This window comes from Leiobunum rupestre, chromosome 2, assembly GCF_980474605.1.
Source record: "Leiobunum rupestre chromosome 2, qqLeiRupe1.1.hap1, whole genome shotgun sequence".
NCBI classification, from domain to species: domain Eukaryota; kingdom Metazoa; phylum Arthropoda; class Arachnida; order Opiliones; family Sclerosomatidae; genus Leiobunum; species Leiobunum rupestre.
This window is the reverse complement of record NC_143385.1, coordinates 60,844,871-60,871,991: the sequence shown is the minus strand read 5'-3', so window position 1 is coordinate 60,871,991 and position 27,121 is coordinate 60,844,871. Positions and strand designations below refer to the sequence as shown.

Genomic DNA, 27,121 nt, shown 5'->3' with positions numbered 1-27,121 from the left:
CAACTCGTTGTGGAAATATAGTCTCCATTCTCAAGGAGCTGCTCACTTAACAACTATGTGGCTCGTGTGAATAAGCCTGTTATATTTTATAGGAATTTATCCGATAATTTCCTGTAATTTCAATGAAATTTATTCTATATCTTAATGTTATTTTATTGGATTTTATCCTATATTTTCCTGTTATATCAATGGAATTTATCCTATAATTTAATTGCCATTTATTTAATATTTTAATTTTATTTTATTGGAATTTATCCTATATGGTCATGTAATTTCAATGTAATTTATCATATAATTTCCTGTAATTTTATTGGAATTTATTCTATATTTTAATGTGATTTTATTGGAATTTATCGTAAATTTTTCTGTAATTTCAATGGAATTTATCATATGATTTCCTGTATTTTATTGGAATTTATCTTATTTTATATTGTAATTTGATTGGAATTTATCCTGTATTTTCCTGTAATTTCAATTGAATTTATCTAATTATTTCCTGTAATTTTATTGAAATTTATTCTATATTTAAATGTTATTTTATTGGAATTTATTCTATATTTAAATGTTATTTTATTGGAATTTATGCTATATTTTCCTGTAATGTCAATGGAATTTATCGTATAATTTCCTGTAATTTCAATGGAATTTATCGTATAATTTCCTGTAATTTCAATTGAATTTATCGTATAATTTCCTGTAATTTCAATGGAATTTATCCTTTATTTTCCCTTAATTTCAATGGAATGTATCCTATATTTTCCGATAATTTCAACATAATTTACGCTGGAAGGCAGTTATTTTCCTGTAATTTCAACAAAATTTACACTGGAAGGCAGTTATTTTCCTATAACTTCAACTTGATTTACACTGGAAGACGGTTATTTTCCTGTAATTTCAACATAATTTACGCTGGAAGGCAGTTATTTTCCTGTAATTTCAACATAATTTACACTGGAAGGCAGTTATTTTCCTGTAATATCAACATAATTTACACTGGAAGGCAGTTATTTTCCTGCAATTTCAACAAAATTTACACTGGAAGGCAGTTATTTTCCTGTAATTTCAACATAATTTACACTGGAAGGCAGTTATTTTCTTAGAACTAATTATCTTTAATAACTATGCTTATAAGGATGGAAATTAACAGAACTTACCTTCGTAGTTTCCAACTTACGGAAAAAGGACACATATCCTATTATAGGTTTTAACTACACGTTTTACTCAGAAGCATTTAATATCGGTTAATAAAAATTTACTGTTGCATTCTTATCAATATGCAATTGCAAATTAATTTAATTTTGAACTTATTTTGCCAAAATTCTTATTTCTAATTATCCGAATGTATTGGAGGGTTGAAATCGTATGTTAAGTTTAAAAGACTTAAGAAACCAGACCCATACGTTTGTATTTAATAATTTTGATCAAATCAGGATCAAGTTTAATTTCGTAGCTATCGAATATTACACATCTACGATATTCGTGCCGAAATAAGTAAGATTAATTTTCCGTGCACTGAAGTGAACTAACTTGAATAATTGAAAAAGGCTTATATTATAACACGTCGTTTTGATATAAAATCTTGTCGGTGGCTGTTTGTGGATGCTGAAGAGCTCTTCTTCGACCTTTCTCTGGCCTTCCATGTCCTTTTTGTCTTGTTGAACGTTGCATTGGCAGTTCAAATTGACAAAATTCCCGTTTTTAGACTTATCCCCTGTAGTTATGAGGTTGTTAGTTTCGGCGCTGCCGTTCGCGTTGGTAGTTTAAGTCAGAATGGGACTCCGCTAAACATTGAATTCCCTTCAACAGCGCATGATAGAAATATAATTGGGCATTCATTCCATCGGTATTAGTTCCCTCTATCTAACCATGTCACCTACTAATACATCGAAAGGGGTGTTCGCCCCTCAAATGCAAAGGCGCTGTATTAGCAAAAGTGACATAAGACCCAAAATGGTGTCAACTCTACCTTGGCGCCCGTTAAAATATTTACTGGGAGCTAGTCTCACAATAGACTTCATAACCTACTAGTTGGAATAGTACAAGCAACGACATATTTAGTCTATGGTTTGGCGCGAATTTCCCGCTTCGATTTACTTTCTATAGACAAACGCTCTAAAACGCTCCACTCACAAGGAGGTGTTTTTTGCCGATTTAGTTCAAAGTCGGCCGTAATGTGGACCTATATGAGGTATGAAATTTCCCAAAAGGAGACGTTGCACTACCCATTCGATTTGCCATGGCAACCGTAAAGGTTTTTGACCACTTACAACCAAAATAAGATTTTTCCCTTATTTTACCCAAAATTTTTTACAAATTGACCCTAAAAATGTTTCAATTTACCCAAACTTGATGAAATTTACCTAAATGTGGTCCAAATTACACATTTCGTGATTTTTAAAATTTTTCAAAATTTTCGTAAAACCGAGAAAATCCCATGCTTTTTTAAATGGAGATTTTATCGTTTTAAGTGATCAAAAACATTTTCGGTTGCTAAAGCAAAACGAATGGGTAGTGCAATGTTTCCTTTTGGGAAATTTCATATCTCATATAGGTCTACATTACGCCCGACTTTGAACAAAATCGGCAATCAACACCTCGGGTACTCTCCTTGTCAGCGGCGCTGCAGTGGAGAAAATTTAAAATTTTTATAATGTATTTTCAACCCCCTCTCCCACTCCCTCTTTTTACTTCGCGAAAGGTTTCATTAAACTTCATACGTTGTGTTACAAACCGCATTTTGAAACCGGAAGAAATATATATCATTTGTAAAAGAATTTGTTCAACTCTTAACGATTTTTAATTTCTATCACATATATAGGATCTTTTAGCAATAAGGCCACACCAACCTCGCCACATCTAAAAATTATTTCTTTCCCTGGAAAACGAATGGTTATGGGCTCTTTTTTTTAATTTTAAGGCTTATTTACACGAATAAACATTTCTGCAAAACGTTGTTGGTGAACGGGAGTCCCGAAGCAAGTTACTTAAGTTGTAAATGGACAAATATTTTTACAACATGATGGACAAGTTTTGAAGAAAGCTTTTATTTTCTTAACTAGTATCGCGATAAATCTCGACTTTATTTGGTTAAGCGTGTGACCCGAAATGCAACGTCTTAAAACTACCAACAAAGCAGAGCAAAATCGTGGCTCGTGTAAGGTCAGGCAATTTGAATATGGGTCTATAGGTCCGGAAATTTAAATTCGCTTGCAAATAGGAAACCTTTGCGGACCAAATAAGGAAATTTAAGTCAGGAAAAATCTCCGCAGATGGTCAGGCAACCCTGTAATAGGTCTTAAGTCTGAATCGTCTGTTTAAGCAGGACCAATATCTTTGAAAGAATGATAGTCACCACGCTTACCCAATGTCGCCTGGCAAACATCTCTTCTGTCAAAGTGGAAATAGCCAGCGAGGCCAGTATCAAGCTGATTATAAGTAACTTAATGCTGGCTTTTCAACTATCCCGAATCTTTCACCTGTCAAAAAGATCTATTTCATTAAAAAAATTGGCATCGTCCTTTTCAAACTCATTTGGTCCATCAACGACCTTAGGCCTAAGGTGGTGCCTTGGGTATTAGCCTAGCCTAGCCAGTAGCCATTTAAAGCTCTAATAGCCCTTCTAGCAAGAACAGACAGAGCTAGTTAATAATTTGGTTGAAAATATACTACAGATTCCACCTACCACAAATTCCTGGCATAGCTCGTAAACGTTTTTATTCACACTACAGCGCCATCTCTAGATTGGTTTCAAAAACCACCATTTAGGAAATCAAATTAATAGTTCAGGAATGCATCTAGAGATCGGCAGTCCAAAAGCAACGCATAGTGAACGCCATTAGTTTTGGAATCAAGATGTTGGATCTAGTGTTAACACTGAAAAGCCGTTAATTATTTAAAAATAACTTTCTTCATATGTAACATGGTAACATAAGCATGACACTGAACGATTTCAGTTAATGATAGTCGGTCGTAGAGTGATTGAGTAACCGGAAACTAGCTCCTATTTTCTCTCTTTGCTGCCGAAGTTACTGCCAAATTATTTTGATGGCTATAAATATGGGCAAAAACACGCTCAAATCTCAAATTGGGAAATAACTAAAATAATCGTAAATTCCTTGGTCAGTCTTAAGAAACTTAACGATTTATATGGTCTTTGGCAAAGCAAACTATCATAAAGAACTTAGCATTATACTAAGTGGAATAATTATATTTCTTATGTTGCTTATGCTTTCTTTAATAACTAGTCCATTAGGAAGGAAAAGACCACTTACTCTCGTTGCGTCCAACTGGAGGAACAGTTCATGGAACATTTCAACACATCTTTTTATAAAAGGTGAGATAAAATGTATTTAAATAGATTGCGGCATGTTGCTCTCGCTGGAAAAGCTTATTTTTTTTACTATTACGTCACTTCCACTCAGGGATCTCATTAAATATTTAGAGTAATTGATGCACTTATAGAGCGCACTTATAGACTTCTGCTGCATAGATGAGCTCGTGGCTTAATTAAAAACTGTGTTTCGTTTAATTCGTTACTGAGTTTAAAAAGTATCGTCCCTTTCGATAGAATTCCCATTTGACCTAATATTTTTATTATCCCATCCCAGTAGGTTAGGTTAGATTAGGTAAAGTTAGGTTGGGTTGGGGTTGGTAGTTTATTGAAATTTAACTTCGGTCGAATGGGACCAAAAATAATTTAAATTAAAAATCGCACATTTGGGCTACTTTCGGTCGAATGGGACACAAAAGAAACGCATTCGTTTGAATGGGACCAAATTGTTTAAAATCCTCTCTAAATTAGGAACAGTTTTCGTAAAGTTAGTTTCGGTTGACACCATTGCCAAAGGTAAAGCGGCCCTTCGATATCTGGAAACCGACTGCCCGGCTAAAGAGGGTGAGCTGTTTGGTGCGCTTCGTCGTTGTCTGTTCATAGAAATTGTTGCCCCTCTACATAATGACGATGGAGATTCAACTTAATAGGGTCAATTTAAATAAAGTAGGCCTACTTAATTAGATAAAAAGGCGATTTCGTCGCTTATGGTCGGTTTAACGAATATTATTTTTATTTCATTTCGACTTGGTTATTACAATCTTAATTGCGTAATCGCTCTAAGATGTATTCCTAATTATCCCAGTCCTCATCTTCTTCCTTTTCGTCACACACGCCATGCGAGCTTAACAGCCCGCCGTCAGGAGCACAATCACAACCTTCGCCACAATTTGGTTCGTCGCCACATTGCCTTGCATCAATGGTATTTTTGCATAAGTATAAATTCAAATTATGGTTGAAAGATAACTGATATCTTTATTGGAATTAAACTAATGAACTGCAATTGTTGAAATGAACAATTTAGCGCCAAAACGTGAACCTCGCCATTTGAAACGAAACACGAAAAGCAATACTACTATCATTGTTATTAGTTAGTTTGTTAGTAAAAAATATTATTTAATAACCGTGTAGCTACGGCCAAACAAATTTCATCTCAAACGTAATACTGCCTAGATATTTCTAAAATTCAGTAATTATTTCGGTTGAAGCGAACTCCTAAACACAGATTCTTAGTCAGATAGCTTTCCGATTGAAGGTTTTGTAACGAAGCGCTTACCCACTACTGAAACCTGACCTTAGAATCTATGGTAATAATATCTTTGGTTAAAGATATTTTACAGTCACAACCATAAAATTAAAATATAATTGTTTTTGGTTAAATTTGTGAAATTTGTTATGGAAAATTTAAACCAAGTATTTAGAATACGTGTATATGAGTGAAATATTTTTTATTTCTATATAGTGATGTTAATTTTCCGGAAAAATAAAATGCGGAAAATTTTCTGCAAATCGGAAAATAAAAAATTTAACACAAATTACTTTTTAAAGCATTTAATGTTTTTAACTTTTAATTAGTATAAAATGTCTAATATCAGTAAACATGCTACAAAAAATAAATACTGTTACATTGTTAATTATTTTTAACTAATCTAAAGGTTTTACTTTTCAATTCCAAAAAATTCAGCGAAAAGGCCACTTCATTAATATTTGTAAACAATTAACTTACAACACTAGTTATTTCTTTGGCTATTTCCATTCTTTAACTTTTAATGAATAATTTTGCTTCTCATATCTTATGAAAAACGTTTCGGTTAAACTATCAGTATATGTTAAAATACTGAACTATCGCTATCGGTTGAAATATTGAAATATCGTTATCGGTTGAAACATTGAAATATCGCTTTCGGTTGAAATATTGAACTATCGGTATCAGTTGAAATATTGAACTATCGGTATCGGTTGAAATACTGAACTATCGCTATCGGTTGAAATATTGAACTATCGCTATCGGTTGAAATATTGAACTATCGCTATTGGTTAAAATACCGAATTATCGCTTTCGGTTTAAATACTGAACTATCGCTATCGGTCTAATTACTGAACTATCGCTATCGGTTGAAATTCTGAGCTATCGCTTTAGGTTAAAATATTGAACTATCGCTATCGGTTGAAATATTGAACTATCGTTAGCGGTTGAAATATTGAACTATAGCTATCGGTCTAAATACTGAACTATCGCTATCGGTTGAAATTCTGAACTATCGCTAGCGGTGAAATATTGAACTATCGATATCGGTTGAAATACTGAACTATCGCTATCGGTTGAAATATTGATCTACTGCTACGGGTTGAAATACTGAACAATCGCCATCGGTTAAAATATTGAACTATTGCTATCGGTTAAAATATTGAACTATTGCTATCGGTTAAAATATTGAACTATCACTATCGGTTAAAATACCGAACTATCGCTCTCGGTTAGTTTATCGCCCGACTGTTTTAGAGATAATCGGTTTATCTTTTCAACCAAAAATTGAGCAATTATTAAATATACTTACAATCCGAATTTTCTTGTTTAGTTGAATCATCTGATGCCTGCACCATCGTGTGGTAGATGGTAAAAAAATCAAAGCAATAGCAACCACTGAAGATTTCATGTTTTTTTCAAGAACGAGAATATTTGTATTTATTATTTCGTTGTTTATTATCTCTTTTAAAAAATACACATTCCTGGCTTTCGTTGATAAGAAAATTTCATTGATCTTTTTTAACTTGAAAGTTTAAATGTGAAGGCTGTCTGCAGACTTCAGTTTATAAAGATTCGCAAAGTGTCACCAATCTATCTTGCTCGTACAAAATGTTAATTGAATTTGGTCTTCAACGATAATCTTCTTTTCTGAAAGGTATAATTAAGTGATTCGCGATTTCAAAAGCCATGTGTATTGAAGAGACGTATTCACCACGTGAAATTCCAACAATTACCAGATTTTAATTTATTTGTCCCAGCGTCAAATGGGACACAAAAGAAACGCATTCGTTCGAATGGGACCAAAGCGTTTAAAATAAGGAACAGTTTTCATAAATTAAGATTCGTTTGACACCCTTTAATTTAAATAAAGTACTAAGTTAGATAAAAAAGGTGATTTCATCGCTTATGGTCGGTTTAAATAATATTATTTTTATTTCATTTCAACTTGGTCATTACATTCTTAATTGCGTATTCGCTGTGAGATATATTCCTAATTATCGAACTCCTCATGTTCGCCCGAATCGTCAGGACACATGCAATACGAGCCGACCAGACTGTTGTCAGGAACACAAATACAAGGTTCGCCACAAATCAGTTTGCCGCCACATTTCTCTGCATCAATGGTGTTTTGTCATTGAGATAAATTCAAATTATGGTTGAAAAATAACTGATAGCGTTATTCGAATTAAAGTAATGAACTGCTACTATTAAAATGAACAATTTAGCGCCAAAACGTGAACCCCGCCATTTTAAACAAAACACGAAAAGCAATACTACTATCATTGTAATTAGTTTGTTAGTAAACAATATTATTTAATTTACGTGTAGCTACGGCCAAACAAATATCATCTCAAACGTAATACTGCCTAGATATTTCTAAAATTCAGTAATTATTTCGGCGAAAGCGAAGGTAATATTAAACTCCGTTCCCTAGTTTCGTGTTCAGAGAGCTTTCCGATTGAAGGTTTTGTAATGAAGCGCTTACCCACTACTGAAACCTGACCTCCGAAAAATGGACTTCGATCGGTTGCTGCATTAAACTATTGGTCGTTGGTTACCATGATGACTACGGTGAACGCTAGTGACTACGCGCGAGGCAACTTTTTAGAAATATCGCTATCGGTTTAAATATTAAACTATCGCTACCGGTTGAAATACTGAACTATCGCTATCGGTTGAAATACTGATCTATCACTATCGGTTGAAATACTGAACTATCGCTATCGGTTTAAATATTGAACTATCGGTTTCGGTTGAAATACTGAACTATCGCTATCGGTTGAAATATTGAACAATCGCTATCGGTTGAAATACTGAACAATCGCTATCGGTTAAATACTGAACAATCACTTTCGACTAAAATACTGAACAATCGCTATCGGTTAAATACTGAACAATCGCTATAGGTTAAATACTGAACAATCACTTTCGACTAAAATACTGAACAATCGCTATCGGTTAAATACTGAACAATCGCTATCGGTTAAATACTGAACAATCACTTTCGACTAAAATACTGAACAATCGCTATCGGTTAAATACTGAACAATCGCTATCGGTTAAATACTGAACAATCACTTTCGACTAAAATACTGAACAATCGCTATCGGTTAAATACTGAACAATCACTTTCGACTAAAATACTGAACCATCGCTATCGGTTAAATACTGAACAATCACTTTCGACTAAAATACTGAACAATCGCTATCGGTTAAATACTGAACAATCGCTATCGGTTAAATACTGAACAATCGCTATCGGTTAAATACTGAACAATCACTTTCGACTAAAATACTGAACAATCGCTATCGGTTAAATATTGAACAATCACTTTCGACTAAAATACTGAACAATCGCTATCGGTTAAATACTGAACAATCGCTATCGGTTAAATATTGAACAATCACTTTCGACTAAAATACTGAACAATCGCTATCGGTTAAATACTGAACAATCACTTTCGACTAAAATACTGAACAATCGCTATCGGTTAAATACTGAACAATCACTTTCGACTAAAATACTGAACAATCGCTATCGGTTAAATACTGAACAATCACTTTCGACTAAAATACTGAACAATCGCTATCGGTTAAATACTGAACAATCACTTTCGACTAAAATACTGAACAATCGCTATCGGTTAAATATTGAACAATCACTTTCGACTAAAATACTGAACAATCGTTATCGGCTAGTTTATTGCCCGCCTGTTTTAGAGATAATCGGTTTATCTTTTCAACCAAAAAAATTGACCAATTGTTAAATATACTTACCATCCGAATTTTCTTGGTTAGTGGAATCATCTGATGCCTGCACCATCGTGTGGAAGATGGTCAATAAAATCAAAGCAATAGCCACAACTGAAGATTTCATTGTTTCTTTAACAATTTTCTGTTCAAGAACGTGATATTGAGAATATTTGTATTTATTATTTCATTGTTTAATATATCTTTTAAAAAATAAACGTACTGCCTTTCGTTAATAAGAACACTTCGCTGATCGTTTGTGGCTTGAAAGTGTAAATGTGATGGCTGTCTGCAGAATACAGTTGATAAAGATTCGCAAAGGGTCACCAATCTATCTTGCTCGTACAAAATGTTAATTGAATTTGGTCTTCAACGATAATCTTCTTTTCTGAAAGGTATAATTAAGTGATTCGCTTTTTCAAATGCCATATGTATTGAAGAGACGTCACCACTAAAAATTTCTATGAATAATTACAAGCTTTTAATTTATTTGTCCCATCGTCGAAAGTTTACTGATGGCGAAGCTATTAAATTGCTCTATAATGATATCGTACAACTAAACCAAGGCTCAAGATAGAATGGTATAACAAAAAGCCATTTTCAGTTCGTATTTAGCAGTTTCACCCAGAAACTATTTTCTACAGAGATTTTGTCTTCTGGCAAAATTGGGGGAACACTCGAATTGGTAGCTTTTCCATGACGTCATCCATTAAATTTAATGGAATCTATCTTATATTTATTGTAAATTTAATGGAATCTATCTTATATTTATTGTAAATTTAATGTAATCTATCCTACTTTTCCTTTAAATTTAATGGAATACATCTTATATTTCCTGTAAATTTAATGTAATATATCTTATATTTCCTGTAAATTTAATGAAATCTATCCTATATTTCCTGTAAATTTAACGCTATCGATCATATATTTCCTGTAAATTTAATTAATATATCCTATATTTCATGTAATTTTAATGGAATCTATCCTATATTTCCTTCAAATTAAATGAATCTATACTATATTTCCTGTAAATTAAATGAATCTATACCATATTTCCTGTAAATTAAATGGAATGAATGAATGGATATCACATTTTACTGATCGTTTGTAGCTTGAAAGTGTAATGTGATGGCTCTTTGCAGATTTAAGTTTAAAAAGATACGCGATTTCTCACCAATCTCTCTTTCTCGTACAAAGCGTTTATTGCATTTAGTCTACATTGATTATTAATCTTCTTTTCTGAAAGGTATAATTAAGTGATTCGCGTTTTCAAAAGACATATGCATTGAAGAGACGTATTCACCACTAAAAATTTCTATGGACAATTACAAGAATTGAATTTATTTGTCCCAGCGTTGAAATTTTACTGATGGCGAAGCTATTAAAATTCTCTATAACGATCTCGTTCAGCTATAATAACAAAGTATCTGTAAAGTAAATATGATATTTTATATTAATCAAAATAATTTTCATCTAGAATCCACTGTAATAACCTATTATATGTACAGTAAACATGATGTTTTATTTAATTCTAAACAATTTTCATCTAGAATCAACTATAATAGCAAAGTATGTGTAAAGTAAAGATGATATTTTATTTAATTTTAATGGTATGAATCTGGAAGCCACTATAATAGAAAAGTATCTGTCAAGTAAATATGATATTTTATTTAATTCTAAATAATTTTCATCTTGAATCCACTGTAATAACCTATTATATGTACAATAAACATGTCATTTTATTTAATTCTAAATAATTTGCATCTAGAATCCACTATAATAACCTATTCCCTGTACAGGAAGCTTAATATTTTATTTAATTCTAAATAATGTGTATCTAGAATCCACTATAATAACATAGTATCTGCAAAGTAAAATATGATATTTCATTTTATTCTAAATCATTTTTATCTATAACATACTATATGTACAGTAAACATGACATTTTATTTAATTCTAAATAATTTGTATCTAGAATCCACTATAATAACATAGTATCTGCAAAGTAAAAGATGATATTTCATTTTATTCTATATAATTTTCATCTATAACATACTATATGTACAGTAAACATGACATTTTATTTAATTCTAAATAATTGGCATCTAGAATCTGCTATAATATCAAAGTATCTGTAAAGGAAAGATGATATTTTATTTTATCCTAAATAATTTACATCTAGAATCCACTATAATAACATGAAGATGATCGGCAAAGCTGATCGAAACTTGTCAGACACTAGGCCTAGGCCTTTTTAATTGTAAATATATATGCAAATTTAACGAAGTTTTATCTTTTTCTTTAATAATTTTAGCTAAGCATATAGATTTGCGGCCCCCCTTTTTTAACACTTCATAATAACATAGTATCTGTAAAGTAAAGATGATATTTTATTTTATTCGAAATAATTTTCTATACAAATAACGCCATATCAATATGTTTTTGATATTTAAAGCTTTTTTGTTGGAATCAGTTACAGTAGAATTACTGTATTCTGTAATTAAAAGTAACTTGAATCATCAAGCTCCATTTTTTTTCAAAAAGGATATCAAACTACACACCAAGTTGGCTAACGCCAGATATAAAACATAATATGCATCTGAGAAATGCGTACCTAAGAAAGAACCGGAAGAACGCTGTTAAAAATCAATATCAACGACTCAAAAACAAAGTAAAGAACCTAATTGAACAAGCTAAAAAGAAATCGCTACAGTCAAGTATTGAAGGTTCAAAGCTGGACAGTAGTAGCATGTGGAAAACTTTAAACCCAGAGAGAATATCGCATATTAGAATCGGTGACAAAATAATTTCTGAATTTCAAGACATTGCAGTGGAATTGAATAAATATTCCAGTAACTTCAATATTACAGCCTTGAATACTATTAGTAACCTGCTGACTCAACTGTTTAAATTTCGGGACGATAACGAGAACTTGGTTACGAAGCATCAGTTTCTGTCTGAAATCATTCCAACAAAATCAACTGGGATATACAATCTAAATCCTGCCCTAACTCACGATTTAGCACACATCATAGCTCCAATATTAACATATATCATAAACCTATCTTTCTTATCCGGTGTTTTCCCCACAGAATGGAAAAAGGCAAAAGCAATATCGCTCAAGAATTAAGCGAATTCAGGTTAATTTCAGTTTTGGCTTGTCTATCAAAAACCCTATCGAATGCTATGGCGCAAAGAATACTGAAAATAAATGGTTTACATCGTATCTCACACACAGAAGTCAATCTGTTGTTATTTACGGTTATACATCACCACCACTACCTATTTACAGCGGGGTACCCCAGGGAAGTGTACTGGGGCCCCTAATAATTAATATATATACATCCTATATTCATACTTGTCTGGTAAATAGCACAGCACACGAATATGCAGATGACAGTTCGCTAATGACTGCCTCAGACAGTATTTCGGGCTTAATATATAATATGGAATTGGATATAAAAAATCTCAAAACCAAACTTTCAAATCAGAATTTAAAACTGAATAAAACGAAAACCAAGTTTATGGTTCTGTCCCCAAATTTAAACATCTCTTTTCCTGATTTGTTTACTTTAAAACAACTCGATATCGATAGAGTAACATCATTTAAAAAAAATTATCGTGGAATGAACACATTAAATATACTATCAAGAAAATGAAATCGCGATATTCGCTCTCTTTAATGTCCCGAAATTTAAACAGTTGAGTCGGCAGGTAACTAATAGTATTCAAGGCTGTAATATTGAAGTTACTGGAATATTTATTCAATTCCACTGCAATGTTTGAACTTCAGAAATTATTTTGCCACCGATTCTAATATGCGATATTCTCTCCACAGGGGGTTAAAGGTCGGGGTTTAAAGATTTCCACATGCTACTACTGTCCAGCTTTGAAACTTCAAAACTTGACTGTAGCGATTAATTTTTAGCTTGTTCAATTAGGTTATTTACTGTACTTTTGGTCTATCTAGTTTGTTGTTTTATTTACATAAGAATATACAACTATGAACAAATATTTACAACTATTTATAAGAAGAATAGGCATTCCTCTAAGGAAGAACCTGGCGGAAAAGTGTTCAGCACCGAAGCTGCATTCCCTCGTTGGACCGCGATCGCGATGCGTTGCAGCAGATATTCTGGCGAACGCGGTTCTCCCGTTACTTCCCGAATCCTTCGGCCTATGGCATGGACCAAGGACAAACCTTCGCGCCCGAACGACCCGAGAGTCTCAATAGCCACAGCCTTAAACACGAAACGATTCTCTAGGCCCGAGTACTTTTCGCGCTTCTCCCTTTCAGCCTGGGTAGCGGCCCAGAGAGGGGCTGATGAAGATGAGGACAAATACGAAGGCGCTAGAGGGTCTGTGCAGGTGAAATCCCACACCAACGATTTTCCGCCGGACCATGGAACAAGGGACATTCCGTCTGGGCGTTTTCCGTCATCGCGGGACAACCCAGGTGGCTCGAGAACAGACGGTACACCTGCAGATACTAAGGCGCGTCGCAGGATGTCGTTGACGGCACCGTGTCGGGAGAGCCGGCCGGAGCTTTTCTCGCAACTCAGTCCGTGGGTGCCCCAGGAATCAACCATGATTCCGCAGTTGCAAGAGTGCGGAACACAGATGCGGGCGCCTAACCGAAGGCCGATGGCAATACGAAAAGAGTCATCGTCTAAATGGGTGCCCAAGGACGGCGATGGAAGGGCGTTTAGCCATGCACCAGACTCTTTGGTAATTACCGATATAAGCCGGGCTTTTTCACGATCGGTGGAAGCGCCTTCTGACAAAAGCGATAGAGATTTGTCAATGATCGGGGCGTCCCACGTGTGCTGATGTTTCCAATGGTCCGGGGACGGTAGGGGCGCCTCCGTGCGAAGTTCCCATTGATGTGAGGCTTCTCGAAATACCGGATCTTCGGAGACGGGTGTAACATTCTCTGTTTATTTAAAAGCTTATATTTCGGTCTAGCCTATTATAACACATGTAAAATTATAGAAGAAAAATATGTAGATTGACACGTGAGCGCGGGGGAATAAGGGCGCGCGGGGAATAAAGAACGAACGGTCAAGGGGAGATATCAAAACACGGAACTAAAAAGACGTTATTAAAATTGACTAAAGTTTATAATCAGAATTACTTTTATTGTAGCTAAGCTTAAACCCAAATAATATTCTAATAGCTAACCAAGACACTATATTGGCGACGGAGATACTTCGCAACCCACCGCGGTTTTCGCATTTGGATACGTAAATATATTTTTCGGTCACAATTCCATCATCGAAAGCCTAACGCCTTTGTCAAGATTTTCTTTTTCCATCACGTGTGTATCAAGCCGCTTCTCGTGCATTCACCGGTGCCATTTTCAAATCTGTTTTTAAAAAAGGATCTCCGCCTTTGTCGACTATGGCTTTTCAACCGATTACGCTACCGCCGTTCTCTGTCCAGGAAAATAGAGACGATATTGCCTCCAGATGGGAAAAGTGGTTAAAGCGATTCAACACTTTCCTTGTAGCGTACGACATCAACGCCCCTGCCAGAAAAAAATCTCTTCTCCTTCTGCACGCCGGTGAAGAGGTGCAAGACATATATGACACTTTGCCAGTTCCGCCGCAACCCCCACAACAACAGAACCCAAACGCAGCGGCGCTTGATGAATATGACCTTGCTGTTCAATCACTTAATGACCATTTCTTGGCACGTCGTAACACTACCTACGAGGTCTTCAAATTTCGAGGCACTAATCCACGTGAGTTTGAATCTATTGATGAATACCAGACCCGTTTGCGTTCATTATCTAAGACTTGCGGGTTCGCCGACCCTGATACGGAAATTTTACGCCATATTATTCAAACATGTACATCACGCCATCTTCGAAGAATCGCCCTTCGTGACCCAGCAATGACTTTGGATGAACTTTTAGCGACAGCCCGATCATATGAGCAAGCCGAAAACCAAGCGTCCAAAATCGAAAACGACATTTCCTCTGGCAAATCCCACACATCCGTTGTTGCAATTCGAAATACTGGTGCTACGACTCACCACAGCCACTATCAGCCAACCACTAGCCAACAAAACCAACAAAGCCAACATCAGCCGCAACAAAACCAACAAAGCCAACATCAGCCGCAAAAAAACCAACAACAGCCCAATCAAAACCAACAAAGCCGAAGTCAATTTAACCAAAACCAACGACAGACAATCGACGCTCCTCAAATTCAAAGACATTACCACCGACAGGACATCCTTTCCCAGACTGGTCCATTTAACCGGTTTCGCCAGCCTCGATTTAACAAACATTGCTACAACTGCGGGGGTAATTTTCCGCATCAACGGGGTCCATTTGGATGCCCAGCCAGGGAAGCACAATGCAGTTGGTGTGGAAGGTATGGTCATTTTGAAACGTTTTGCAAGACGAAACGTACTGAAATGGTTCAACAAACTACCGCCGCTATAGTTGAAGACGATTTCAACCACATTGACGATAACTTGGAACATTCATCACCTCCAACTCAATTGTGTACACTTACACAGTGTTCGAATTCCGATTATCACTGCAGTCCTCTCATACCTCCGTTACCGTCTGTTAACAGAAACAAACTAATCCAAATTTTCGATGTGGGAGGAACAACCATGGAAGCGCTCATCGACACTGGAGCCTGCGTGAATATAATGGATTACTCCACTTACCAAACACTGAACCCTCAACCCTCGCTCGTACCATCCGACCTTAAAGTATACCCTTTTGCATCAAAGGATCCACTTCCCCTTCTTGGGAAATTTTCATCAGAAATTAAGTACAAAATAAAGTCGTCCTTAGCAACTTTTCACGTGTTACACCCTGATAAATCAGCTTACAACATTGTTGGTGTCTCAACTCTTGAAAGTTTAAATTTACTACCAAACATTTCGCAACTATCGCCATCACTAATAAACCCAAAAGAAAGCAACTGGAAATCCATCATCAATGAATATAGTCACTTATTCAGTGGAATTGGAAAAATGAAAAATTTTAAGGCTCACCTCCATATTGATTTAACTATACCACCAGTCGCCATCTATCACCAGCGTATACCATTTCACCTTCGTGACCAAGTCAAACGTGAGATTGACGAACTTGTACGCTTAGGCGTAGTTGAAAAAGCGTTTGGACCAACAACATGGCTGTCTCCATTGGTCATCGTACCCAAGAAATTGAATTTTTATACCACACCAAGAGACAACGAGTCCAGTCAAGATGAAACAAACCCAATTCCTGAGATTAGAGCGTGCGTCGACATGCGCATTCCAAACACCGCGATCAAGCGAGAGCAACATACTTCTCCAAAAATGGACGACCTCATATACACCATGAATGGCATGACCGTCTTTTCTAGACTAGACCTCAAAAAAGGCTATCACCAACTTGAATTGGACGAAGAGTCGCGTGAAATAACTACATTTTCCACGCATATGGGTCCATATCGCTACACAAGATTGGCGTTCGGCATAAATTCAGCCGCGGAAATTTTTCAAAAGGCAATCGAAGGAATAGTTCGAGGAATTCCAAACACAATAAACACTAGTGACGATATAATCATTGGAGGAATTAATACTGAGGATCATGACCGCAAACTGAAGCGAGTATTGGCAAGTTTGTCGGACTCTGGATTGACTCTGAACAGGGACAAATGCGACTTCGCAAAATCAGAAATAATTTTCTTTGGTCACATTTTTGGAGCCGAAGGCATAAAGCCTGATCCAAGGAAAATCGAAGCCATCCAATCTTTACCCTCACCTCGCAACGTATCGGAAATGCGCAGTTTCCTAGGACTGGCCAATTACTGTTCACGGTTTGTACCGAATTTTGCAACCCTAACTGATCCTTTACGTAGCCTGCTTAAAAAAGACGCGGAATTTATTTGGACATACGCGCACCAACGTGCTCTCGATGACATAAAAGCAACAATGAAGCGGTGCTCATCTCTAAAATTTTACGATCCATCAAAACACACCACGGTGATAGTCGATGCTAGTCCGGTTGGCGTCGGAGCCATTCTCACCCAACATGATAGTAATGGCCAAGAATACGTAATTGCTTTTGCCAGTAAAGCTCTATCTACAACTGAGCAGCGTTACTCCCAAATAGAACGCGAGGCGTTGGGTATTGTTTTTGGTTGTGAACATTTTGACTTATACCTTAACGGTTCATCGTTTACAATCCTAACTGATCACAATCCATTGGTCGCTATATTCAACAACCCTCGCACTCTTACTTCACATCGAATTCAACGCTGGATACTAAGACTCCAACACTACCAATTTCGCGTTGCTTACCAACCAGGAAAGAGTAACCCCGCTGACTATTTGTCCAGGCATCCAGTGAATACATCTTCAACGACTAGCGTGGACGCGCTAAATTTTCCACCATTTGGAGCAATATCAATTCCTGATGTCGTAACTGAAACTAATAGGGATTCGCTATTAATCAAAGTCAAAGACGCCATTTCAAACTCAAGCATTTGGGAAACTCATCAAGCCACTGGAACTGATTTATCAACTTGGAATGCGTACAAGAACATCCGCAGAGAAATTTCAGAAAACAACGGGCTAATCCTTCGGGGCGACAGAATAATACTACCCACATCTCTAATTGAAAAAGCGATTACGATCGCTCACGAAGGTCACCCTGGCATAGTGAGAACAAAACAAACAATTCGTGACAAACTCTGGTTCCCAGGCATTAACGAAAAAGTACAATCTCGCATAGGATCATGCATTGCTTGCCAAGCCACAGTTCCGCATTTTCAACACCAGCCGATACAGATGACTATTCTTTCAGAATGCCCGTGGATTTCCATTGCCATCGACCATTTTGGCCCAACACCCAATGGATAATACATATTAGTCGTGGCCGATGAATACAGTCGCTATCCAATAATTGCGGTAATTCCGACTACTTCGTCTGCTCCTAATATTAAAGCGCTACGCAACATTTTCGCGATGTTTGGCGTCCCAACGAATGTTAAAACTGACAATGGACCACCCTTTAATGGCGGTGAATTCAAACAATTCGCGACTGAATATGGATTCAATCATCATAAAATTACCCCACGATGGCCACAGGCGAATGGCCTGGTAGAACGACAAATGCCAATGCTCGCGAAAACCATTCGTGCCGCCCTTCTAGAACGTATGAACTGGCACGACGTTCTTCCAAACTACTTAATGAATTTTAGAGCCACAACTCACCCTACAACAGGAAAATCTCCAGCACTTCTTTTCCTTAATCGATCTATTCAGACAAAACTTCCAACTATTGTACACTCCTCACCTCACGACAAAGAAGCGCGTGAAAGAGATATCACCAAGAAGGAACAAATGAAAAGCTATTCCGATGAACACCACCACTCATCTACCCACGCAATAAAAATTGGTGATAATGTACTACCGAAGTTAATTCAACGCAATAAATTTGATCCGCTGTACGACCCTAAGCCCTGGACAGTAATCGAGGTCAACGGATCCAGTATTTCCATTCAAAACAAGGAGGGAAAGCGTTTAAAGAGAAATTGCTCTCTGTTAAAACCATTTCCTAAGGGTCAAGAAAAAGGTTCAGAAATAGAAATTCCTCGAGATATTTATAACAACCCATATGACCATGAGAAGATAGTCAAAGCCCCAGCAGCACAACCAGCCAATTTGGGAGAATGTCACAACCAGTTACGGGCTCAAAGCCTCCCTTCAAATGTTCGACCACATAATCTTCGTCCACGTAAAACCATAAGAAGGCCAGAACGGTTACAACCATGAACTAAACAGTTTCGCAAAATTTTAAATTTTTTCTTTAATCATCTGTTTTGTTTTTCTATTTCGTTTCGCAAAGGGAGGAATGTAACATTCTCTGTTTATTTAAAAGCTTATATTTCGGTCTAGCCTATTATAACACATGTAAAATTATAGAAGAAAAATATGTAGATTGACACGTGAGCGCGGGGGAATAAGGGCGCGCGGGGAATAAAGAACGAACGGTCAAGGGGAGATATCAAAACACGGAACTAAAAAGACGTTATTAAAATTGACTAAAGTTTATAATCAGAATTACTTTTATTGTAGCTAAGCTTAAACCCAAATAATATTCTAATAGCTAACCAAGACACTATAACGGGTATGTAGTCGGGTAGAATATCGCCGACCAGGCTAGCTACGCTAGAAACCGACGATAGAAAAGCCGGAAGAGCCAGTTTGGAGGCATGGCGGATTCCGAGACCACCCTTGGCCACGGGAAGTGATGATTGTACCCATGGACCCTCGTCCATTAGCGTGTTGGTTACATCTTGAAGCGCCCCACGTAGAGTATCATCGAATGAGGTAAGACCCTCTTCGTCACGCCATACCGGGCCGCTACGTAGAAGGTAAGAGAGCTTCGGAATAGCCAAGGAATTTTTCAATAGGAAAAAGCCATGATGCGCAGAAACTTGTTCAAGGTTCCCAGACATGATCTTTAGAGCTTTGATTTTACTAGTTAGGCAGTCAGATATAGCTTCGTCTGAGAGAGGTGCGCCCAGAAGGACGTAGTTAGATCTTTCAACAATTTTGATCCCAGGGGCTGCCACGTCGAACATAGATTTCAAATAGCTGTCATCGAAATCTCCCGGATTTAGAATGAGGAGCTCGCACTTTGCTGGATTGAGTTCTAAGCCGATGTCTGCGGAGAGTTCCTGCAAGAGGAGTAGATCTTGAAGGACAACCTCAGGCTTGTCGCCCAGCGACGAATCGTCCAAATACCAAATATTGAGCTCTGAAACCATCCGGGATGCCACCTTTTGAACAATGAGACAGAAGAGAGCTGGGCCTAATGGGTCCCCCTGTTGAACGCCGCGCTCAGAGGATATAAGGGATTCCCCATAGACGAGATGAGACGGCTCCTTGTAGCATTGTCGCAAGAACAGGTACAGATCAGGAAGTTCCTTGTAAACGTATTCAAGGAGACGGTCGCGCCGGATCATGTTAAAGGCATTAAGGAAATCTATTTTGAGCATGACCTTGAGATCTTGATGGGGATGGGCGACATAAAGGCGAGCAGCGTGAGCTGCGGCTTCTGCCCCACCGCGTGTGCCGAAACCCAACTGCGTTGGACGAAGAAGGGGTTCAAGGGTTGGCATAATGTGCGAGCAAGCGAGTTTCGCAACAAGACGACGAATGGTACTTCCCACGGCTATTGGCCGAAGGCCACCGTCTTTCTTCCTGAGGGCGCACAGGGAAGCGCCATATAAAACAGCGCAGATAGCGGAAGGAACATGACCCGCGAGCATATGGTTACAAAGGTTGGTGAGAGATTTGACCAGACAATCCCCAGCAGCACCTGCGCCTGATCCAATCAAGTCCTTGAGGTGCTGGGGCCTCAAACAGTCCAAGCCGCCGGCCGAGCCAGAAGGGAACGATAACACGGCGGTGCGGACATTGGATTCCAAAACGTTAAGACGAGGGAGAGTAGACCGGTCCTCAGGCTCGTAAGAATAAATGCGGTGATTGTCACCAGAGGGATGTTTGCTTTTGAGTAATTCTAAAGTAGCAGCGTCGTTGTGCGCGAAAGAGTCCTCGGAGCAAACGACGCGCACGGCCCCGGTGATGTCGCCGTCGGCGATCTTAGCTTCAATAATTTTTCCGATGCTCTGATGCTTGGCACTGTCTTTTGGTGGTTTGGTGGATCTACGAGATTCGGACGGAAGGGGCATACCCTCCTGGAATTTCCTGATGTTGTCTTTGACGGAGGTAGTGAGAGAAACCGGCTTTCCCTCAGAAACGAAGGGGACTTGAAGGCAAGCCGTCGCGAAACGGAATAAGTCCTGCCAGGACTCCAAAGAATTATGACGGACTACCTTGTTTATGACACTGGACAGAGCCAAAGAAGCAATGTTCCGGGCCCCTTTGGGGATACGACGAATGACGCGCCTGGTAGATTTTAAATAGGAGAGGAGGCCGACGGGGTCAGCATACTCGTCCGCAGGTATGGATAAAGAAGACGAAGAAGTTTCGTCATTGGCGGCGTGAATTTTACCACAGCTCGATTTCCCTAAATGCACGTTTAAGCTCTTGAATGACTTTCCACAATTGGAGCAGGCCGTTAATATAGTTTGCGAAGGCATTTCAAAATTGTTTAGTTTCGTCGAAAAAGACCGAAGCGCGAAAAAGAACTACACGTGCCCGGTCGCACCACGGGGAAGAAGAAACCGAAGATTTAGTTACATCTAAAACGCCGATAAGGTGGAAAGTTTAACTCGCGTGACCGTATGCGCCATAAAATTTAATAAAACACGAAAAGTGGCCAAGGCCTAATCATACGACGAAAAACAAATACATTAATTATAATAGAAATAAGCAACAAATTAACCGAGAAAAATGAACTATACACTATCAGAAAGCTGAAGGCTTCCGACCACCGAAATTACGAAAAAGACCGGCCCACAAAGAATATAATTAAATTTTTACCTAGTAGACAATTTTGAATTTTTGGGAGTACTTTGCTGACATGAAAACCAAAATTATTTACTTGGTTTCTGAGTCGTTGATATTGATTTTTAAAAACAGCATTCTTCCGGCTCTTTCTTAGGTACGCATTTCTCAGATGTATATTATGTTTTATATCTGGCGTTACCCAGCTTGGTGTGTTGTTTAATATCCTTTTTGAAATAAATGGAGCTTGATGATTCAAGTTACTTTTAATTACAGAATACAGTAATTCTACTGTAACTGAATCCAACCAAAAAAAGCTTTAAATATCAATAACATTTTGATATGGCGTTATTTGTAGAGAAAATTATTTCGAATAAAATAAACTATCATCTTTACGTTACAGATATTATGTTATTATAGTGGATTCTATTTGAAAATTATATAGAATAAAATAAAATATAATCTTTCTTTTACAGATACTTTGCTATTATAGCAGATTCTAGATGCCAATTATTTAGAATTAAATAAAATATCATCTTTCTTTTACAGATACTTTGCTATTATAGCAGATTCTAGATGCCAATTATTTAGAATTAAATAAAATGTCATGTTTACTGTACATATAGTATGTTTTAGATGAAAATTATTTAGAATAAAATGAAATATCATCTTTTACTTTGCAGATACTATGTTATTATAGTGGATTCTAGATACAAATTATTTAGAATTAAATAAAATATTAAGCTTCCTGTACAGGGAATAGGTTATTATAGTGGATTCTAGATGCAAATTATTTAGAATTTAAAAAAATGACATGTTTATTGTACATATAATAGGTTATTACAGTGGATTCTAGATGAAAATTATTTAGAATAAAATAAAATATCATCTTTACTTTACAGATACTTTGTTATTATAGTGGATTCTAGAAGAAAAAGATATAGAATTAAATAAAATATCAAGATTAGTTGGCGGGTGATAAATCTTTATACTGGATTCTGGAGGATTTTTTGGTTTAATTAAAATATCTCGTTTATTGTATAGGAGTCTATATCCAAAACAATCAAAGATTGAAATATGTACAATATTAGAAAATTGGTCTTATTTTAAGCGTCTCGAGTGACGCGTGTAAAGTTATTATCTTTGATATGTGAAGTTGTATATTTTGTCAAATAGTACTCTCTTAACTATGTTAGTAGCAAACATACTGTATTCTAAGCATTCTAAGATTCTAAAATTCTTTTTAATTTTAGGGTTACGGGATTTTAGAGATTCTTGAAAAATCACTCAAAGTTTTCCAAAAGCGACGAATTCGACCAATTTGAAACAAACAACAAATTGACTAAAGACTAAAACTTCGTTTTAAACTGAAAATTAAGGATTCTTACCGACGAAAAGTAAATTTATAAACGCTTTGTACATGGTGATTCGGCGATCTTCTAACACTTAACCGATAGCAATAGTTCAATATTTTAACCGATAGCGATAGTTCAATATTCTAAAGTATAGCAATAGTTCAATATTTCACCGATAGCGATAGTTCAACATTTTAACCGATTGTGATAGTTCAGTATTTTAACCAAAAGCGATAGTTCAGTATTTTAACCAAAAGCGATAGTTCGGTATTTTAACAGATAGCGATAGTTCTATTTTTCAACCGATAGCGATAGGTCCATTTTTCAACCGATAGCGATAGTTCAGTATTTCAACCCGTAGCATTATATCAATATTTCAACCAATAGCGATAGTTCAGTATTTCAACCGATAGCGATAGTTCAATATTTCAACCGATAGTGATAGTTCAATATTTCAACCGAAAGCGATATTTCAATGTTTCAACCGATAGTGATAGTTCGGTATTTTAACCGATAGCGAAAGTTCCATTTTTCAACCGATAGCGATAGTTCAGTATTTCAACCCGTAGCATTATATCAATATTTCAACCAATAGCGATAGTTCAGTATTTCAACCGATAGCAAAAGTTCAATATTTTAACCGATAGCGATAGTTCAACATTTTAACCGATTGTGATAGTTCAGTATTTTAACCAAAAGTGATAGTTCAGTATTTTAACCGAAAGCGATAGTTCGGTATTTTAACCGATAGCGATAGTTCAATATTTCAACCGATAGTGATAGTTCAATATTTCAACCGAAAGCGATATTTCAATGTTTCAACCGATAGTGATAGTTCAATATTTAAACCGAAAGCGATACTTCAATATTTCAACCGATAGCGATGGTTCAATATTTGAATCGATAGCGATTGTTCAATATTTCAACCGATAATGATAGTACAGTATTTTAACATATACCAATAGTTTAACAGGAACGTTTTTCTTAAGATATGGGAAGCAAAATTATTAATTAAAAGTAAGTGAATAGAAATCCATCCAAAAACCATTCGGTTAAAAATTGCAAGGTCCTTTAAACAAAAACGTCACGTCCTGTATTACTTTAGGCCATAAAAGTAGTGAAATCAAATAACGGGCAAGATCTGTAATTATATTCCCATAAACGTCATAAACTGGACTTATGTATCGACAAGTGATGTGCTCTGAAGTAATATGCTAGACCTTGCGCGTCCTAAGTGTTTTACTGTGTTGAAATCCTTTGTACAAAGAGAATGGCTTATATTGGAAGAGACAAGTTTTCTAAGCTTAGCTGTAACGATTCTAATGATACAATATCAGTTAAATAATTTACCAAGTTAATTAAAGAAAAAGGTCAATATAAGATAAAACGTTTTCTTAAGAATGTATAAAGAGTGAACAAATCATAAAATTTACAACGTAGCGGACGAAAGGCAAGCATAAATATCAAGAATTAGTTTCTAAAAACGATGTAGATGGCAGCACTACCTAATCACGGGACCATTTCAACCTCCCGACTTTAAAGTTTTCTTTCGTTCTCGAAAAGCGTGGCCCGGCTTGTTTATTTTATTTATAGGTGCATATATTGTTTAGATCGAAATATATTATCTACTCTGTTTAGATTTACTCTTTTACCTTAAAAGCATAGTAAACGAGTTTCAATAATCAGAGTCAACAAAACTTGGCAGTGAAATAAACGTTCGCACGGGTTTAATTCTTGTCTCGCTCAAAGTAGCACCTTGGCCAACCGAGACAAAATAAAAACACTCGATAAAATTACTGAAACTGTCCGTACTAGTGGTACTCGAACATTTCTGAACATTATCGATAGGTGGCGGTGCGACTATTGAAACTGGCCAATTACTGAAAGCAGACAAGTTGTTGACTGCAGTGACGTAATTACTGCAGTCGACAACTTGTCTGCTTTATTTAATTATGGTTTTAAGGTAAAAGAGTAAATTTAAACAAAGTAGATAATGTATTTCGATCTAAACAATATATTTGATACAATGCGATTCTAATATTAGCCATTCTCTTTGAAATGTTTTATGGTTGTACAAAGGATTTTAACTCAGTAAAACACTTAGGACGCGCAAGGTCTAGCATTATTTCTTCAGAGCACATCACTTGTCGATACATAAGTCCAGTTTATGACGTTTATGGGAATATAATTACAGGTCTTGCCCGTTATTTGATTTCACTACTTTTATGGCCTAAAGTAATATAGGACGTGACGTTTTTGTTTAAAAGGACCTTGCAATTTTTAACCGAATGGTTTTTGGGTGGATTTTACGCCTTTTTGTTTATAACAATAGAAGTGAAGTTATTATAATACCTCCAAACGTAACAAAGCGGAATTAATATTTATAAACAAAATTGGAAAGTGAACTTTCCCCTATTTGGAATATTGAGAACTGCCTACCTCTTTCGCCAACATTGTGTACGTTTAGATATTGTTTACTTTAATTTTTTGAAAACGTGACGTCATTTTGCTCTTTAATTCATTTTTTATTGTTAATAAATAAGCTTGTACGATTGTTATTAAACTTTACACGTTTTGAACTGTGTTTATTACTCATTGGCATCGCTTACCGCCCTCTGGTGGCACACTGCCCACCCTGACACTGGCGAGACACTTCGAACTCACTGCACCTCTTTCACTTAGAAGCAACCTATATAATGAGTAGCATTCGAATGTTTAATCTATTTCCCTAGGACAAGATCTGTAAATATATTCCCATAAACGTCATAAACTGGACTTATTTATCGACAAGCCCTATGGCGGACAACCCCCACCCTGACACTCGCAAGACTATTGTTATCGAACTCAGCGCCCATTTTTACCTACAATCCACCTATAAATATGTTGCATACATAGTTTCCAAGTATATCCGTCATAGCGGGCATTTTAACCTTTAAGACTATTTTTTCGAACACAGCGCCACTTTTTCACCTAGAATCAGTCATCAAACCTTTTGCATTATTTTTTTTAAATCGCTGGTCGCTCCGGTTTAGTACTTCTTATGTGTTTATTACTCCATGGTTTCGTTACCGACTCGCTGAACTGTACATTTGTCACCATAGCTCAAGAACTATACTAGATATGAACTTCTCCTTTGGCAGGACACAATGGGAGCTTAATTTGAAACTGTATACCAAATTTTATTTAAATTGGTTCAGTAGTTTTTGCTGTAGAGCGGTCTGCGAGGAGAAGATGGAAGAAGAAAAATTAAGCCTTACTTTGCCCCATTACTACGAAACGTCGCCTCAACCCTGTTCGTTGGAATTCGTATATGTTTGTCGCGTGCCTGTAACCTTTAAAACGATACATCACTTGTTTTGATACGACCTATAGTTTTTGAGATACAAGGGGTAAAATCGGCTTCATTCTGACTCGAGATAATATAGCAAGTGCTCTACTCTACCGGACCTTGCATAGGGACTACCGTCCCTTTTGATAGTCAAAGAAATAACTAGTGTAGTAAGTATATTGTTTCCAAATATTAATGAAGTGGCCTTTTCGCTGAATTTTTTGGAATTGAAAAGTAAAACTAAACCTTTAGATTAGTTTAAAATAATTAACAATGTAACAGTATTATTTTTTGTAGTATGTTTACTGATATTAGACATTTTATATTAATTAAAAGTTAAAAACATTAAAATGCTTTAAAAAGTAATAAGTGTTCAATTTTTTATTTTCCGATTTGCAGAAAATTTTCCGCATTTTATTTTTCCGGAAAATTAACATCACTATATAGAAATAAAAAATATTTCACTCATATACACGTATTCTAAATACTTTGTTTAAATTTTCTAAAACAAATTTCGCAAATTTAACCAAAAACAATTATATTTTAATTTTATGGTTGTGACTGTAAAATATCTTTAACCATGGATACTATTACCATAGATTCTAAGGTTAGGTTTCAGTAGTAGGTAAGTGCTTGGTTACAAAACCTTCAATCGGAAAGCTCTCTGAATACGAATCTGT

The 27,121-nt window shown here is 36.3% G+C and overlaps 2 long non-coding RNA genes across 15 annotated transcripts in view; one reads left to right on the top strand and one right to left on the bottom strand.

Annotated features, from left to right (window-relative positions):
- The window catches only part of LOC149958602 (uncharacterized), a 194,975-nt gene that overhangs the window by 81,913 nt on the left and 85,941 nt on the right, over window positions 1–27,121 (top strand). For 5 of the 12 annotated variants that reach the window (XR_016478534.1, XR_016478536.1, XR_016478535.1 and 2 more), the window contains 3 exons: window positions 4,245–4,333; window positions 5,115–5,252; window positions 9,378–9,565. The exons of 2 other annotated variants lie outside the window; for them this stretch is intronic. This is a non-coding gene — a long non-coding RNA (uncharacterized LOC149958602). Of the gene's footprint in view, window positions 1–4,244; window positions 4,997–5,114; window positions 5,253–6,909; window positions 8,354–9,377; window positions 9,566–27,121 lie in introns of those variants that run through there. 5 more of the 12 variants (XR_016478542.1, XR_016478539.1, XR_016478543.1 and 2 more) reach the window with 5 other exon arrangements.
- Window positions 7,010–26,728, bottom strand: LOC149958605 (uncharacterized). 3 transcript variants are annotated; one of them, XR_016478550.1, is made up of 4 exons: window positions 26,371–26,728; window positions 9,553–9,717; window positions 9,357–9,474; window positions 7,010–7,226 (listed from the first exon to the last, which is right to left on the bottom strand). It is a non-coding gene; the product is annotated as an uncharacterized LOC149958605 (long non-coding RNA). The 3 variants fall into 3 exon arrangements; XR_016478549.1 differs by lacking the exon at window positions 7,010–7,226 and adding an exon at window positions 7,256–7,691 and having other exon boundaries at window positions 9,357–9,461; window positions 26,371–26,716; XR_016478548.1 differs by lacking the exon at window positions 7,010–7,226 and adding an exon at window positions 7,256–7,691 and having other exon boundaries at window positions 26,371–26,714.